The sequence below is a fragment of the Oncorhynchus gorbuscha genome, linkage group LG03 (genome assembly GCF_021184085.1).
Source record: "Oncorhynchus gorbuscha isolate QuinsamMale2020 ecotype Even-year linkage group LG03, OgorEven_v1.0, whole genome shotgun sequence".
In the NCBI taxonomy this organism is placed as follows: Eukaryota; Metazoa; Chordata; class Actinopteri; order Salmoniformes; family Salmonidae; genus Oncorhynchus; species Oncorhynchus gorbuscha.
This window is the reverse complement of record NC_060175.1, coordinates 36,793,378-36,809,034: the sequence shown is the minus strand read 5'-3', so window position 1 is coordinate 36,809,034 and position 15,657 is coordinate 36,793,378. Positions and strand designations below refer to the sequence as shown.

General features: G+C 42.2%; 1 long non-coding RNA gene across 1 annotated transcript; it reads right to left on the bottom strand.

Moving 5' to 3' along the window:
- Positions 1-1,168: 1,168 nt before the first annotated feature.
- On the bottom strand, positions 1,169-14,745 carry LOC124019944. Its single transcript, XR_006835881.1, has 3 exons — positions 14,411-14,745; positions 6,459-6,752; positions 1,169-3,459 (listed from the first exon to the last, which is right to left on the bottom strand). It is a non-coding gene; the product is annotated as an uncharacterized LOC124019944 (long non-coding RNA).
- Between the last annotated feature and the right edge of the window lie 912 nt (positions 14,746-15,657).

The window sequence follows — 15,657 nt, the reverse complement described above, 5'->3', positions numbered from 1 at the left end:
GATCAATTTAGACAAAATGCTGGCTGTACAATTTAGCTAGCTAGCTAGCCAAAAGGAAATTGCCAGCACTGTTTTAACATGCAACAAACTAACCAAGCTGGCAACGAACTAATCTGGTTAGCCAGTGGTGCTCATGTTGAAAAATTTCAGTTGAAACTGGTAAGCGAGAGGTCTGGGTTCACTTAAAAACATACATTATTGACTGCCAAAGCATGTACATAATCCTTTACTAACCCCAATGCCTTTATTTAATAACCAGCTCCTGTTTAATGTCTCTTGTTTATTGTTTTACTTTTTACCCCAATTTCATGATATCCAATTATTAGTTACAATCTTGTCCCATCTCTGCAACTCCCGTACGGACTCGGGAGAGGCGAAGGTCAAGAGCCAAGATTCCTCCGAAACACGACCCTGCCAAGCCGCACTACGTCTTGACACACTGCTCGCTTAACACAGAATCTAGCCGTGTGTCAGACGAAACACCGACCAACTAGCGACCATGTCGTTTAGGCTGTGCAGGGTGCTTATATTTGTCCTGCTACACACAAGTGTGTTATAGAAATGTGTTTCTTGCATATCCCAACTCCCCCTGAGACACCAGCAGGGAGTGGGGTCCCAGCCAGAGTCACCATTGTACAGTGGCCCTAAGAAGGGAGAGTCTCTTCATCAAAGAACAAAAGTATAGGTGCCACCTGAGTGACGTAGCGCTCTAAGGCACTGCATCGCCAGCACCGGGAAACCTATGAGGTGGCTCACAATTGGACCAGCATCGTCTGAGTTAGGGGAGGGTTTGGCTGGCCAGGATTTCCTTGACCCATCGTGCTCTAGTGACTCCTTGTGGTGGGCCGGGCGCCTGCAAGCTGACTTCGGTCACCAGCTGGACAGTGTTTCCTCCGACACATTGGTGTGGCTGGCTTCTGGGTTAAGCGAGCAGTGAGGATTGGCAGGGTCGTGTTTCGGAGGATGAATGGCTCTTGTTCTTCGCCTCTCCCGAGTCCGTAGGGGAGTTGCAGCGATGGGACACGACTGTAACAATCAATTGGATATCACGAAATTGAGGAGAAAAATGGGTAAAAATACAAAAAAATACAACAACAAAAAATTGATGGATGACGTGAATTTCTTCACTCCATCCACCATATGGGTCAGTCAATGTGCACCAACCACTCCACCTACTTCCTCAGGTATTTCATCTGCACACACTTCATGGCCTATATCAGAGAACCCCCTTGAAAGGCTCTCTGCTTCGAAGATCCATACACAAAACATTCCACTCCTATGGAATATCTTTTTGAGGCACAAAGCATATGAACTGCTCTGCAGACACACAAATCTAAACAAGACCACTTTTTGTGACCAACGCCACATTATCCCCCAACGCATCCCAGATTTTCCTTGAGAAGTCAAACTGGTCTCCAAGGTAACATTGGTCCAAAACCCTCAGTCTAGGCTTGGATTTCCTAGTTTCCACCACAACTTTACTTCTCTTGTTTCCTTTCATTTTTGCCACTGTACTCATCTTCACCCGACATGCTGTCAGTTTCAAATGAAACATCCTCTCCTCTCTCATTCCGAACCTGGATCATGTGACAAAATCATTCATTTTGATTGGCTGTCATTTTTTAAGGCCAGCTTTTTGGTTCATACTGCTGGCTTGTTTGCCTACAAGCTTTAGCTTTACCTGTTGTTTGATGCTAGCCCCACATACTATATGCAACACTAAATAGCCTATGCCAATTTAGCCTGCTTAGGCTTTTCCTTACCACGCCACATGTTATTGCCTCCCACTTTTGACATTAATTTTGGGAATTACAAATGAGGAGTTTGTCAACACAATATATAAGAGCAGTGAATAAGAGGGACTCTCATTTACAGTATAGGTAAAGGCATCTACTGTAATTCTGCACTAGACAGGATTTGAAACACCATAATAGTATTTTCAACCTTTTCCGTGTAAGTCTGGCAAGGTGTTAAAAAAAGTGATGTTACAACACAACATGTCATGTTTCAGAGCACCTCAGGATGAATTCTTCAGTACACCTTCAAAACCATGTGTTTCAATAATCCTGCAAAGTTAAGGTTTCGTCTCCTTTAAGGTGGTGGCAGCTCAGTTGCCACTCGTCTTAGCGTTACAAAGCACTTTATTTTAACAGTGTGTGTTACAGTAACAGCCCTGAGTGTGAAAAAAGAGAACAGTCTGTTAAACTACTCAGTGTTAAAATTGGTCACATTAAACCGTAGTTAATTGGGCCACATCAGGGGAAAATTAATAAGTGCATGTACTTGTCAGTACATCTAAAGTTGGAGAGTTTGAAGTTTAATGAGGAGTCTGAAGATGACTATCAAACATTATTCCAGGCAGAGTGAATCATGCCACTGCAGACCCACTGTACTGGAACCCTCCCTCTTATCACCATTAATACTTAAAGTGTGTGTCTGAGAGAGTGTGTCTGAATAATGATGAGTGAGAAAGTGACAGACTCACAAATATCATACCCCCCAAGACATGCTAACCTCTCACAATTACTATAACAGGGGAAGTTATCATTTTTGAGGTGTATGATATTTGTGTGTGTAACTTTCTCACTCATCATTATTCAGACACACTAACACTATTACAGCACTGTTGGATCTTTCTGATACACGCGCAATGACATCTGATAAATATGTGTATGCAACCAATACAATTCTATTTGATTTAGATACTGGTTTGGTGCTGAAGATAATGAATATGAGGTTGAAAAGTGGCAGAATTGCCCTTTAACCCAGATGGTGAAAATAATGAAATCAATAGAATGAACAACATCTGTCAAATGAAGTAAGTCTGTAAACATATTTTCCTTCCATTCTAGACATTTCAGTGACAGTTTATGCAATACTGTTTCATTTATCTGCTACATCATGTTCACAACTATATGTTAACATAAAAATGGAAATATACATACAAATTCACAGAGAACAGCTGCTAGTATATCCCACCATTACCTCCACTGTCTCCTCTCTGACTAGCAATAGTCCCCTAACCACTGCCTTGTTAACATGTCAAGCTCTGTTTTTAAATAATTGTACTGGTTCCCGTTATATCCATTTGATTGATTGTATGACATTCACTACAGTTTAATAGGACACTAAATACATTAGGTGACACAGTGATTCTCCAGGACTGGATTCTCTCTTGACCGTTGACCTATTAAACTTTTAGGCAACTGGTTTATTAGAGTGTTGGTCCAATCAGACCCAAGCACGGACGTCGCCTCCCCAGTCCAAGCCCAGTCCACGGTACCAGGCATGTGTGATTGGCTGAAACAGCAGGAGGAGCCGCAGCCTCCGGAGCAGCCCACAGAAGATGGCTGCCGCGACCACCACCAGCGGTGACATCATCACGAAGCCCAGGATAATAAGGGCGGAGCAACTGTTGTCGTCGAGGTAACGGCAGAAAGGAGAGTGGGAGTCTAGGACCTGCGGGGGTGGAGAGGGAGACTAATGTAACATTCAGACAGAAACAGACTCCAAAGATATGGACAATTATATTCATACAGTATGTGTTTCTGAGTTGTTTTTGGTAGTGAAGCAAATGTTGGTGCTTTATCTGTAACTGAACTGAACTGAGGAGGTGTGTGTGTGTGTGTGTGTGTGTGTGTGTGTGTGTGTGTGTGTGTGTGTGTGTGTGTGTGTGTGTGTGTGTGTGTGTGTGTGTGTGTGTGTGTGTGTGTGTGTGTGTGTGTGTGTGTGTGTGTGTGTGTGTGTGTGTGTGTGTGTGTGTGTGTGTGTGCACGCGCATGAGCAAGCAAGTGGGACCATATGAGGGAAGGTAGTGGGGTGTGACAGACTCTTTCCCAGTTTCCCTTCAATGTTCAGATAAGAGGCAGCTGCCAATAAAACCCCTAGGCTGTCAATTACCGATGAGTGTCACACAGAGAGAGAGAGAGAGAGAGAGAGAGAGAGAGAGAGAGAGAGAGAGAGAGAGAGAGAGAGAGAGAGAGAGAGAGAGAGAGAGAGAGAGAGAGAGAGAGAGAGAGAGAGAGAGAGAGAGAGAGAGAGAGAGAGAGAGAGAGAGAGAGAGGTGGAGGAAGATGGAGAGAGACTGGGATGAGAGAGAGACAGATAGAGATAAGAGTGGAGCCCTTATTCTGCTTGCTAGACTTGATTAAAAACCTGTAAGCAATGCTAATGGGTGATGTACTATATAAGAGGGAAGAGGAGGGATACAGCTACACAGAGAGGGACATGCACAGGCAGACAGACATGCACGCGCACAAACAGAAATTCACAAAAACACTTACATAGGAGTACACAAACACTCAAAAACACTCAGTGTTTTCTCAATAGGGCTACATTCTATAATAACTCTCTCGCATAGAATTCTCTAATTGTCAACATTTTCAAGAGGAATTTCCCCAGCCACCTCAGCTGAGCTCTGCAACCTCGAGCCCATCACCAACTACAAGTACACACTCATCTACACACGCATACACACAAACACACTCTTTCTGTCTTGCCTGTATAGGCCTGGGCCCAGCTGGGGACTAACTGGTACTAATTTCAACAATCAGATCTTCTCATGGATATCCTCTCTTACTGTCCCATCCATCACCTCTCCAAGACAAACTGTTAATTGACACCCCCAACTCTGGCAGGCAGTAAGGGTCTATACTGGAACCTGTTGTCTTCGATATAGTATTGTTCACAGCATTACATTAAGCTACACATTAAAAATAGCACTCAAATTCTGTATAATGGTACATCCTCCCCAGCCATCAATAATGAAGATGTAGAAATGAAAACACCTTTAAAATACCAGTGTCTTCAAGGTGTTTTAAGATATTTAGGATTGCTATTGATTTCATTAAATGGCAACTTTCCAAAGAAAGACAAATCAGTGTGATCGTACACAAAATTCTCCCAAATTTCTAAAAGGTTAGCAAACGCCTGTAAAAGGTTAAATCTGGAATAGAGCCACATTTCACTGTAACATCGATAATGGAGACAAGCAAGGCCACTGTTGTATATCTTAGAGGACACTTTAGCATCATTATGAGAGTGATAGCATTTACTGACTGCCTCAGAATGCACATCATAATCCTGTTTTAGACACAGTCTCTTCTTAAAGGTGGTCTTAACAGGACAGTTTACTCCAAAAACAAGTTTGCTTCTCAGCACATCATAATCATGTTGTAGTCCAGTGTGTTCTAGACACAGTCCGCCTAAAATGATAGTTAAGTTCTAAATTAAAATGAAGTTTTTCAGATGCATTAAGACCTCAAAAGTGTTCTAATGCCAAGATGCCTCCAGGCCATGTTGTCTATCCAGCAATATGCTTCCCTTTCCCATTCATTTGTGATTGAGGAATAGAGCCGGATCTATATAAGAGATGGTATGAGATGGTATGAGATGTGGTCTCATCTTGACATTAAACCACCATTATGAGATCTGCACTATCTTTGATTTTAAAGTCAACTCTCACTTTAATGTTGCCTATAGGCCAATGAAGTGATGTCAGCTTCCGGGTGATGTCTAAAGAAGGGCGAGGCTGATAGGACTTCCCTGCCAACCCCTATCTTACCCAGAAATGTAGTGGTGTGTCTGTCTGTCCCTGGGTGTTCCCAGTGCCTGTGCCATGTACTGCTGAAGAAACACAGGGTGTGCCCCAGGGTTATGCGCTTGCCCCCCTACTCTTCATAATCCACAGTACATACTCCCACTCGGACAGATACTTGAACCTCGACGTCCTGTCCCACCATGAGTGTGGTTTCCTCTGGTCCAGGGTGTTCTCTGTGCCATGAGCGGCAAGAACTGAATCCTACCCCTCTTTAAATACTTGTGCAAGCTCGGTATACTTTTAGAGTGTTGGGTTAGGGTGGAGCAGAAGGGAATCGTTCATATAATTTCATGTTGAAACACTTTCATGTTGGGGCACGGCAGACTGTTATCCACTAGTGGGGGTTCTTAATATTATGTTATTTTAGCTGGTTCCATATGCAAGTAAGCTGTTATTAACTGGTTTATTAAGGGTTGCGAAGCATAACGCAGGTTGACAAAAAGTGTAGTCAACTTTGTTCTAAGGGCAGAAAGAATCTGATTGGTTTAGGGCAGAACAAATCTGATTGGTTTCTAAAAGGTCAATGGGCGGAGTTTAACAGATGCACAACTTTTGAAAACATGGCAGAGGTTTGAACTGAGAATCTTGTAAATAAAACTTTGAGTTACAAGTTGTAATGTTTTGAAATCATTATTGTGTTACAGTAGTCTGACAATATCTCTAAGATACAACTGGTGTCCTGACTTGAAGTAAAGAGTCAAATGTAGCATACTTGTAGCAAAATACTAAGCTAATCAGAGAAATCTAGCAAGCTAAGAATTATGACCTCAATTCGGAGATAAAATCCTACCACAGAATTCTGATGGTCAAAGGTTGTGTTAGAGACATTGAGTGGCACTATGAGCAACCCACTACTCACCCGTGAGTGGCAGAGGAAGCCGACGTAGAGCAGCAGCGAGGCGGGCAGCAGGACCAGGGTGAACACGGCCATCAGGACCAGGACACACACCAGGACCACGCCCACGTTCCACAACAGCAGCCCCGCCCACACGCCACACAGCCACACCTGCCCCGGCGGCTGCCCCACGCACTGCCCTCACTGTGGGCCAGGGGAGGGGGCAGCATCTTCACCCCCTCCCCCACCCAGAACTCCTGCTCCTTCTCCTCGTCACCTGAGCCCCCCTCATCCAGGTCCACGTCCACCCCACACATCCTGATGGGGAGAGAGCGATGGAAGGAGAAAGGAGGAGAGAGAGAATACATTGATATATTTAACCATGGAGTTTTATCAGTAGGAGAGTGAAGCATCCAATGTCATTCTTCATGGATGTAGCGTAATCCTACTTTTCCTGCAATCCCCTGCCTATTGTCCTGTTTCCCCACACGTTAATGTGTTTACCACCGGGATGTCACGGACCAACACACAGCTTTGTGACTAATGGTTAACCATTAATGCTATTGGACGTACAGCTTTAAAACAGACTTCTGAGAGAGGAAACATTAACTATGGATTTGGTGTAAGGCTGCATGAGCTGTGACTAAAACACACAAAGACAACACTAGACACTTTGGAACACAAAGCTTTCCTAACTCATCCTAGAATATACAAGGTCTGAGGTCATCTGCACCTGTACACAGCCCATCTATCTGCCTACATCATCCCCATACGGTATTTATTTATTTATCTTGCTCCTTTGCACCCCAGTATCTCTACTTGCACATTCATCTTCTGCACATCTACCATTCCAGTGTTTTAATTGCTATATTGTAATAACTTCGCCACCATGGCCTATTTATTGCCTTAACTCCTTTATCTTACCTCATTTGCACTCACTGTATATATACTTTTTGTTATCTTTTGTTCTACTGTATTATTGACTATGTTTTGTTTATTCCATGTGTAACTCTGTGTTGTTGTATGTGTCAAATTGCTATGCTTTATCTTAGCCAGGTCGCAGTTGCAAATGAAAACTTGTTCTCAACTAGCCTACCTGGTTAAATAAGTGTGAAATAATAAAAATTAAAAAATAACAAATCTTCGGACCTAAACAGCAGGAACACAGACTTCATCAAAGAAATTGGAAATACAGACACTGTCATCCTACAAGAAACATGGTATAAAGGAGATGGAGACTGGTTGCCCTCTAGGTTACAGAGAGCTGGTAGTCCCATCTATCAAACTACCTGGTGTGAAACAGGGTAGAATGTTAGGCTGTATTTTAATTTGGTACAAAGCGGACCTAACACACTCTATTAAATTAGTTAAAACAGGAACATTTTACATCTGTATAGAAATGAATAAGGAAATTATCTCAACAGAGAAAAAAGTCCTCATGTGTGATACCTACAGTGGGGCAAAAAAAGTATTTAGTCAGCCACCAATTGTGCAAATTCTCCCACTTAAAAATATGAAAGAGGCCTGTAATGTTTATCATAGGTACACTTCAACTATGACAGACAAAATGAGGGGGAAAAAATCCAGAAATTCACATTGTAGGATTTTTTATTTATTTATTTGCAAATTATGGTGGAAAATAAGTATTTGGTCACCTACAAACAAGCAAGATTTCTGGCTCTAACTTCTTCTTTAAGAGGCTCCTCAGCTCTGACCAAAGAGCTGTCAAAGGACACCAGAAACAAAATTGTAGATCTGCACCAGGCTGGGAAGACTGAATCTGCAATAGGTAAGCAGCTTGGTTTGAAGAAATCAACTGTGGGAGCAATTATTAGCAAATGGAAGACATACAAGACCACTGATAATCTCCCTCGATCTGGGGCTCCACACAAGATCTCACCCATGGGGTAAAAATGATCACAATAACGGTGAGCAAAAATCCCAGAACCACAAGGAGGGGCCTAGTGAGCTGGGACCAAAGTAACAAAGCCTACCATCAGTAACACACTACGCTGCCAGGGACTCAAATCCTGCAGTGCCAGACGTGTCCCCCTGTTTAAGCCAGTACATGTCCAGGCCCGTCTGAAGTTTGCTAGAGAGCATTTGGATGATCCAGAAGAAGATTGTGAGAATGTCATATGGTCAGATGAAACCAAAATATAACTTTTTGGTAAAAACTCAACACGTCGTGTTTGGAGGACAAGGAATGCTGAGTTGCATCCAAAGAACACCATACCTAGTGTGAAGCATGGGGGTGGAAACATCATGCTTTGGGGCTGTTTTTCTGCAAAGGGACCAGGACGACTGATCCGTGTAAAGGAAAGAATGAATGGGGCCATGTATCGTGAGATTTTGAGTGAAAACCTCCTTCCATCAGCAAGGGCATTGAAGATGAAACGTGGCTGGGTCTTTCAGCATGACAATGATCCCAAACACACCGCCCGGGCAACGAAGGAGTGGCTTCGTAAGAAGCATTTCAAGGTCCTGGAGTGGCCTAGCCAGTCTCCAGATCTCAACCCCATAGAAAATCTTTGGAGGGAGTTGAAAGTTCATTTTGCCCATTAACAACCCCAAAACATCACTGCCCTAGAGGAGATCTGCATGGAGGAATGGGCCAAAATACCAGCAACAGTGTGTGAAAACCTTGTGAAGACTTACAGAAAACATTTGACCTCTAACCCTAACAAAGTATTGAGATAAACTTTTGTTATTGACCAAATACTTATTTTCCACCATAATTTGCAAATAAATTCATTAAAAATCCTACAATGTGATTTTCTTGATTTTTTCTCTTCTCATTTTGTCTGTCATAGTTTAAGTGTACCTATGATGAAAATTACAGGCCTCTCTCATCTTTTTAAGTGGGAGAACTTGCACAATTGGTGGCTGACTAAATACTGTTTTGCCCCACTGTACCTAGATGTGTCCCCCCCAAATCATGGCACATATTTTATAATTTGGTTTCTTGTGCAAAAACAGCCTGCTATTTCAATTATTTTTAAAGACATAACAATAGGCTAGGCATATGTAACTGAACTAACATAAATCATTTCAGGTGGTTATAACAATAAATGTTTTATGCTCCTTAAGGTGCAATCATGTGGCAAAGAATTGTGATTTGCTGTGCTCTGCTTGAGCTCTGTTCGGCGGCACCGCCCGCTCACATCAACCGTCTGGCCCTGTTCCCTGACAAGAGTGCTTGGTGCGAGGCCAAGAACATCACACAGATAGTCGGGCACACTGGCTGCCAGCCTCGCTCTATCCAAAACAGGTCAGTATGGAACACACACACACACACACACACACACACACACACACACACACACACACACACACACACACACACACACACACACACACACACACACACACACACACACACACACACACACACACACACACACACACACACACACACACACACACACACACCTCTCCCTCTATACCACACATGCAGAGGAATTTCATACTATTTTCAAGAGTGTGACTGACTCACTTTAATAATGAAAACTAGGAATGAAGTTTGACTTTGAATGGCCAAATTATCCAAATAGCACTATATCATAATTTGAATGTACATGGGTCACCTCCAAACAGAATCAAAGCAGCCATAAAATATACACATACTGTATATAAGCTGAATGGTGACATCTTTCCTCCCTCACCCCCCCCCATCTCTCTTTCCTCCCTCTCTCTCCTATCATCTCAGGGCGTGTCTGGGGCAGTGCTTCAGCTACAGCGTCCCAAACACCTTCCCTCAGTCTACTGAGTCCCTTGTGCACTGTGATTCCTGCATGCCTGCACAGACACAGTGGGAAGTGGTAGGTTCGCGCACACACACACAAACCCCAGATAATGTAACACAACTCTTTCAATATAAACACATGACCACAACTAGGGCTGTGGTGGTCACGTAATTTCCTCAGCCGGTGATTGTCAAACAAATAACTGTCGTGATTGTCCATTAACATAAACACATTTAGCATCTCTTGGCTTCCACACACCTACAAGCCACTGATGTAGTAGACCTTTGTAACATCTGCATTTTAAAAAGTTTAAAAAATCCATGTTATATAGCCTACATCATCACAATAAATCTGTTATTTATTTTAGACATCGTCTAAAGAAAAATGTAGTCTATTTCAGAAGAACAGAATAGCATACTATGAGCTGTCCTTATGTTAAGTCCTGATCTGGCTATGACATATGGCTGTGGGCTACACTAGTTCATTTAGCAGACAAGATTAGCTTAGAATTTGACCTGGTGTTTTTTCTCATTTTGTCTGTCATAGTTGAAGTGTACCTATGATGAAAATTACAGGCCTCTCTCATCTTTTTAAGTGGGAGAATTTGCACAATTGGTGGCTGACTAAATACTTTTTTGCCCCACTGTATATCCCCCCAATAGAATCGCCATACTTTAACGATGACATGCTGGGTATGTACATAGTCAATGGTAGGCTTCGAGGGGACTCCTATCGTAGATACACCTAGAGCTCATCTCTTGGCAGTAGTGCTGCAGACTACTTTCTCACTGACCTCAACCCAGAGTCTCTTAGAGCGTTCACAGTCAGTCCACAGACAACCCTATCAGATCACAGCAAAATCACACTCTACTTGAACAAGCATTACGCAATCATGAGGAATCAAAGCCAAAGGAACTGAATAATATTAAGAAATGCTATAGATGGAAGGAGAAAAGTGTGGAGATCTACCGAAAAACTATTAGGCAACAACAAATTAAATCCCCTCTAGACAATTTCCTGGACAAAAGGTTATACTTTAATAGTGAAGATGTAAACTTGGCAGTAGAAACCCTAAACAGTATTTTTAACCTCTCAGCTTCCCTATCAAATCAAAAAATGTCAAGCAGACAACCTAAGTAAATTAACAACAATGGCAAATGGTTTGATGAAGAATGCAAAAACCTAAGAAAGAAATTGATAAACCTGTCCAAACAAAAACATAGAGACCCAGAAAACCTGAGCCTACGCCTTTATTATGGTGAACATGAAGAGTTATCTATCCAAAATGGAGATGTATGGATAAACAACTTCTCCAATATTTTTGGCTCTATAACAAAGAACAAACAGCAAAAACATATACATGATGAAATGAATCTTATAATCAACTATTAAAGACTACCAGAACCCGCAGTACAAAATACAACCTTTCCAATCCAAAAAGACCTGTGGGGTTGATGGTATCCTAAATGAAATGATAAAATATACAGACCACAAATTCAAATTGGCTATACTTAAACTCCTTAACATCATCCTCAGCTCTGGCATCTTCCCCAATGTTGAAACCAAGGACTGATCACCCCAATCCACAAAAGTGGAGACAAATTTACATTTACATTTTACATTTAAGTCATTTAGCAGACGCTCTTATCCAGAGCGACTTACAAATTGGTGCATTCACCTTATGACATCCAGTGGAACAGCCACTTTACAATAGTGCATCTAAATATTTTAAGGGGGAAGGGGGGGGTGAGAAGGATTACTTTATCCTATCCTAGGTATTCCTTAAAGAGGTGGGGTTTCAGGTGTCTCCGGAAGGTGGTGATTGACTCCGCTGTCCTGGCGTCGTGAGGGAGTTTGTTCCACCATTGGGGAGCCAGAGCAGCGAACAGTTTTGACTGGGCTGAGGGGGAACTGAACTTCCTCAGTGGTAGGAAGGCGAGCAGGCCAGAGGTGGATGAACGCAGTGCCCTTAATTTGACCCCAATAACTACCGGGGGATATGTGTCAACAGCAACCTTGGGTAAATCCTCTGCATTATAATTAACAGCAGACTCAAACATTTTCTCAGCGATAACAATTTACTGAGCAAATGTCAAATAGTATTTTTTACAAAATTACTGTACGACAGACCACGCATTCATCCTGCACACCCTAATTGATAAACAAACAACCCATAACAAAGGCAGTCTTCTCATGCTTTGTTGATTTCAAAAAAGCTTTCAACTCAATTTGGCATGAGGGTCTGCTATACAAAGTGATGGAAAGTGGTATTGGGGGAAAAACATTATAAAATCCATGTACACAAACAAGTGTGTGGTAAAATTGACAAAAAAAAACACATATTTCTTTCCATGGGGCTGGGGGGGTGAGACAGGGATGTAGCCTAAGCCCCACCATCTTCAACATATATATCAACAAATTGGCGAGGGCACTAGAACAATCTGCAGCACCCGGCCTCACCCTACTAGAATCTTAAGTAAAAAGTCTACGGTTTGCTGATGATCTCGTGCTTCTGTTCCCAACCAAGGATGGCTTACAGCAGCACCTAGATCTTCTGCACAGATTCCGTCAGACCTGGGCCCTGACAGTAAATCTCAGTCAGACAAAAATAATGGAGTTCCAAAAAAGGTCCAGTTGCACAATAAAAATTCAATCTAGACACCATTGTCCTAGAGCACACAAAAAAACTATACATACCTTGGCCTAAACATCAGCAACACAGGTAACTTCCACAAAGCTGTGAACGATCTGAGAGACAAGACAAGAAGAGCCTTCTAAGCTATCAAAAGGAACATCAAATTTGACATACCAATTAAGATCTGGAAAAAAACTACTTGAATCAGTTATAGAACCTATTGCCCTTTATGGGTGTGAGGTCTGGGATCCGCTCACCAACCAAGGAGTCACAAAATGGGACAAACACCAAATTGAGACTCTGCATGCAAAATCATGCAAAAATATCCTCTGTGTCAAACGTAAAACACCAAATAATGCATGCAAGCAGAATTAGGCCGATACCTGATAATTATCAAATCCAGAAAAAGCTGTTAAATTCTACAACCACCTAAGAGGAAAAGATTCCCAAACCTTCCATAATAATTTGAGAAATGAACAAAACAGAGAAATGAACCTGGAGAAGAGCCTCCTTAGCAAGCTGGTCCTGTGGCTCTGTTCACAAACACAAACAGACCCTACAGATCCACAGGACATCAACACAATTAAACCCAACCAAATCATGAGAAAAGAAAAAGAAAATGACTTGACACATTGGAAAGAATTTACAAAAAAAACTGAGCAAAATAGAATGCTATTTGGCCCTAAACAGGGAGTACACAGTGACAGAATATTAAGAAACTCACATATCTAGTGGATGAAATACCACAGTGTGCAATCACAGCAGCAAGATTTGTGACCTGTTGCCACAAGAAAAGGGCAACCAGTGAAGAACTAACACCATTGTAAAGACAGCCTATATTTATATTTATTTATTTTCCCTTTTGTACTTTAACTATTTTCACATCATTACAACACAGTATATATATGTAATATGTAAACATGTTTCCCATGCCAGTAAAGCCACTTAAAATTGAAAAAAATGGAGTGAGTGAGAGAGAGATGAAACAACAAGGTACAGCATATTGTTGTTCCACAAAACACAATAAGGACTCATAAAAGGACCCAATTACCCTTACCATCACGCCCAGATACATTTAACTATCTTGTGTCTGATATATTATCGTTATTTTCATCACCCCACCCCGCCCCATTCCTATCCCCACCCCATCCTGCGCTCAGTGGAATTGATAACAGCGATCGATCCACCGCCACTCCCCACCCCTTCACCGACCGGGCTTCTTAGTAGCAGCAGCACCACCCCCTGGATAAAAACTGGTTAAATTAATGTTGTTTCCACATCATTTCAACCAAAAAATTCAATGTAATGATGTTGAATCAGTGAGGAAAACGGATTGGATTTGCAACATAAATCATCAACTTTGAACCTAAATCCAATTAATTGTTGGTTGATTTCAAGTTGAATTTACATTTGTTGGCAGATCAACCAGATGTAAATCTAAACTAGACGTTGAACTGACGTCTGTCCCCAGTGGGACTCACAACTATAAATAACACATTTAAAATCCAACACTTGTCATCATACTTAAGATATAGTATTTCACAAAATACAACAATCCAAGCAGATTTGTATTCCAAATATATTTGCACATTTACCTCGCTCTGGTGTCTCTGTCGCTATGCCTCAGAAGTCTCCCTTTAAATTGTTGACCCCAGAACAGGAGCAGGTGCTTCCAAACTCCAGAATATGTCAGAATAAGATGATATTTCCTCGTTTGCTGAGAACAGTAAAAACAAACAAAACAGCGCTTCATAGGATGCGCACCTTTTGCCTTTTCCAAGACAGTAGCACAGCGATGCTTGCGTGCTGCGTTCGAGTGTGTATAGATCAGAGCGGTGCGCAGAGTGCATGCTGTGAGTATGTGTACTATGTTAGTGTTTGAGTGAGAGATAGAGAGAGAGGGAGAGTTTGAGAGAGTCCACCTCAGCACAATTGGACACGGCGCACTGTCCTCTTCAACATTAGTGACTTCACATGCAAGCGGTGGAGTGAAAATGAGATGACAGGATGAGCAGACCATACCATAAACCCTATTACTATTTGCCTGTTTAAATGTCGAATTTGATGTTCCCTTTGGTATGTCGAATTTGATGTTCCTTTTGATAGCTTAGGATTCTCTTCTTGCCTGTCCTCTTCTCTTTTAGCTGAAACCGATTTTCCCAACGTTTGACCTTACTTTGGAAGCTCATCTAACGTTTTTTTTTTTCAACTTTAAAAAAAATATATTTTATCCAAGATTACTTGGAGCATCATAAACTTACTCTCATGTAATACATTATTGCATCCCTATGTTAATTATCCTTGTTTACCCAAAGCCTTGGTAACAGCGGCATCATATAAGCACAAATCCCTCAGTGATGCAGCATCAGAAGACCAAAGCCAGGCAAAGCAGCACTCACCCATCTCTTGGACATAGACTGCTTGTTGGCAGTGTTACCTGTACATGCTCTGGTACTGTTAACTGACAGATAGGACATGGAGGGCTTGATTAATAATCCCCGTAGATTCTATCAGCGAGACATGAGGCTGTCCTGCGCATCTCCCTGGTGAGAGAGGTCTGGGTTGGGCTATCCCCATGTGACAGATTACGGAGATCATACCCCGCTCACCCCCTCTAATGTCTCACAGTAGCCGATACCACAGTCCCTCCCAAACAAAAAAACAAACACACACACACACTGTCACTCTCTCCACTTCCCTTGCTGTCTGTAGGACTGGGCCGGGCCCAGCTGGGGACTAGGTTAAACTGATGGTATGACATGGTTGACAAATGATGAATAGAAAACTCTCCCTGGAGTATTCTCTCTCTCTCTCTGGTGCAGGACCTTTTACTGGAAAAACC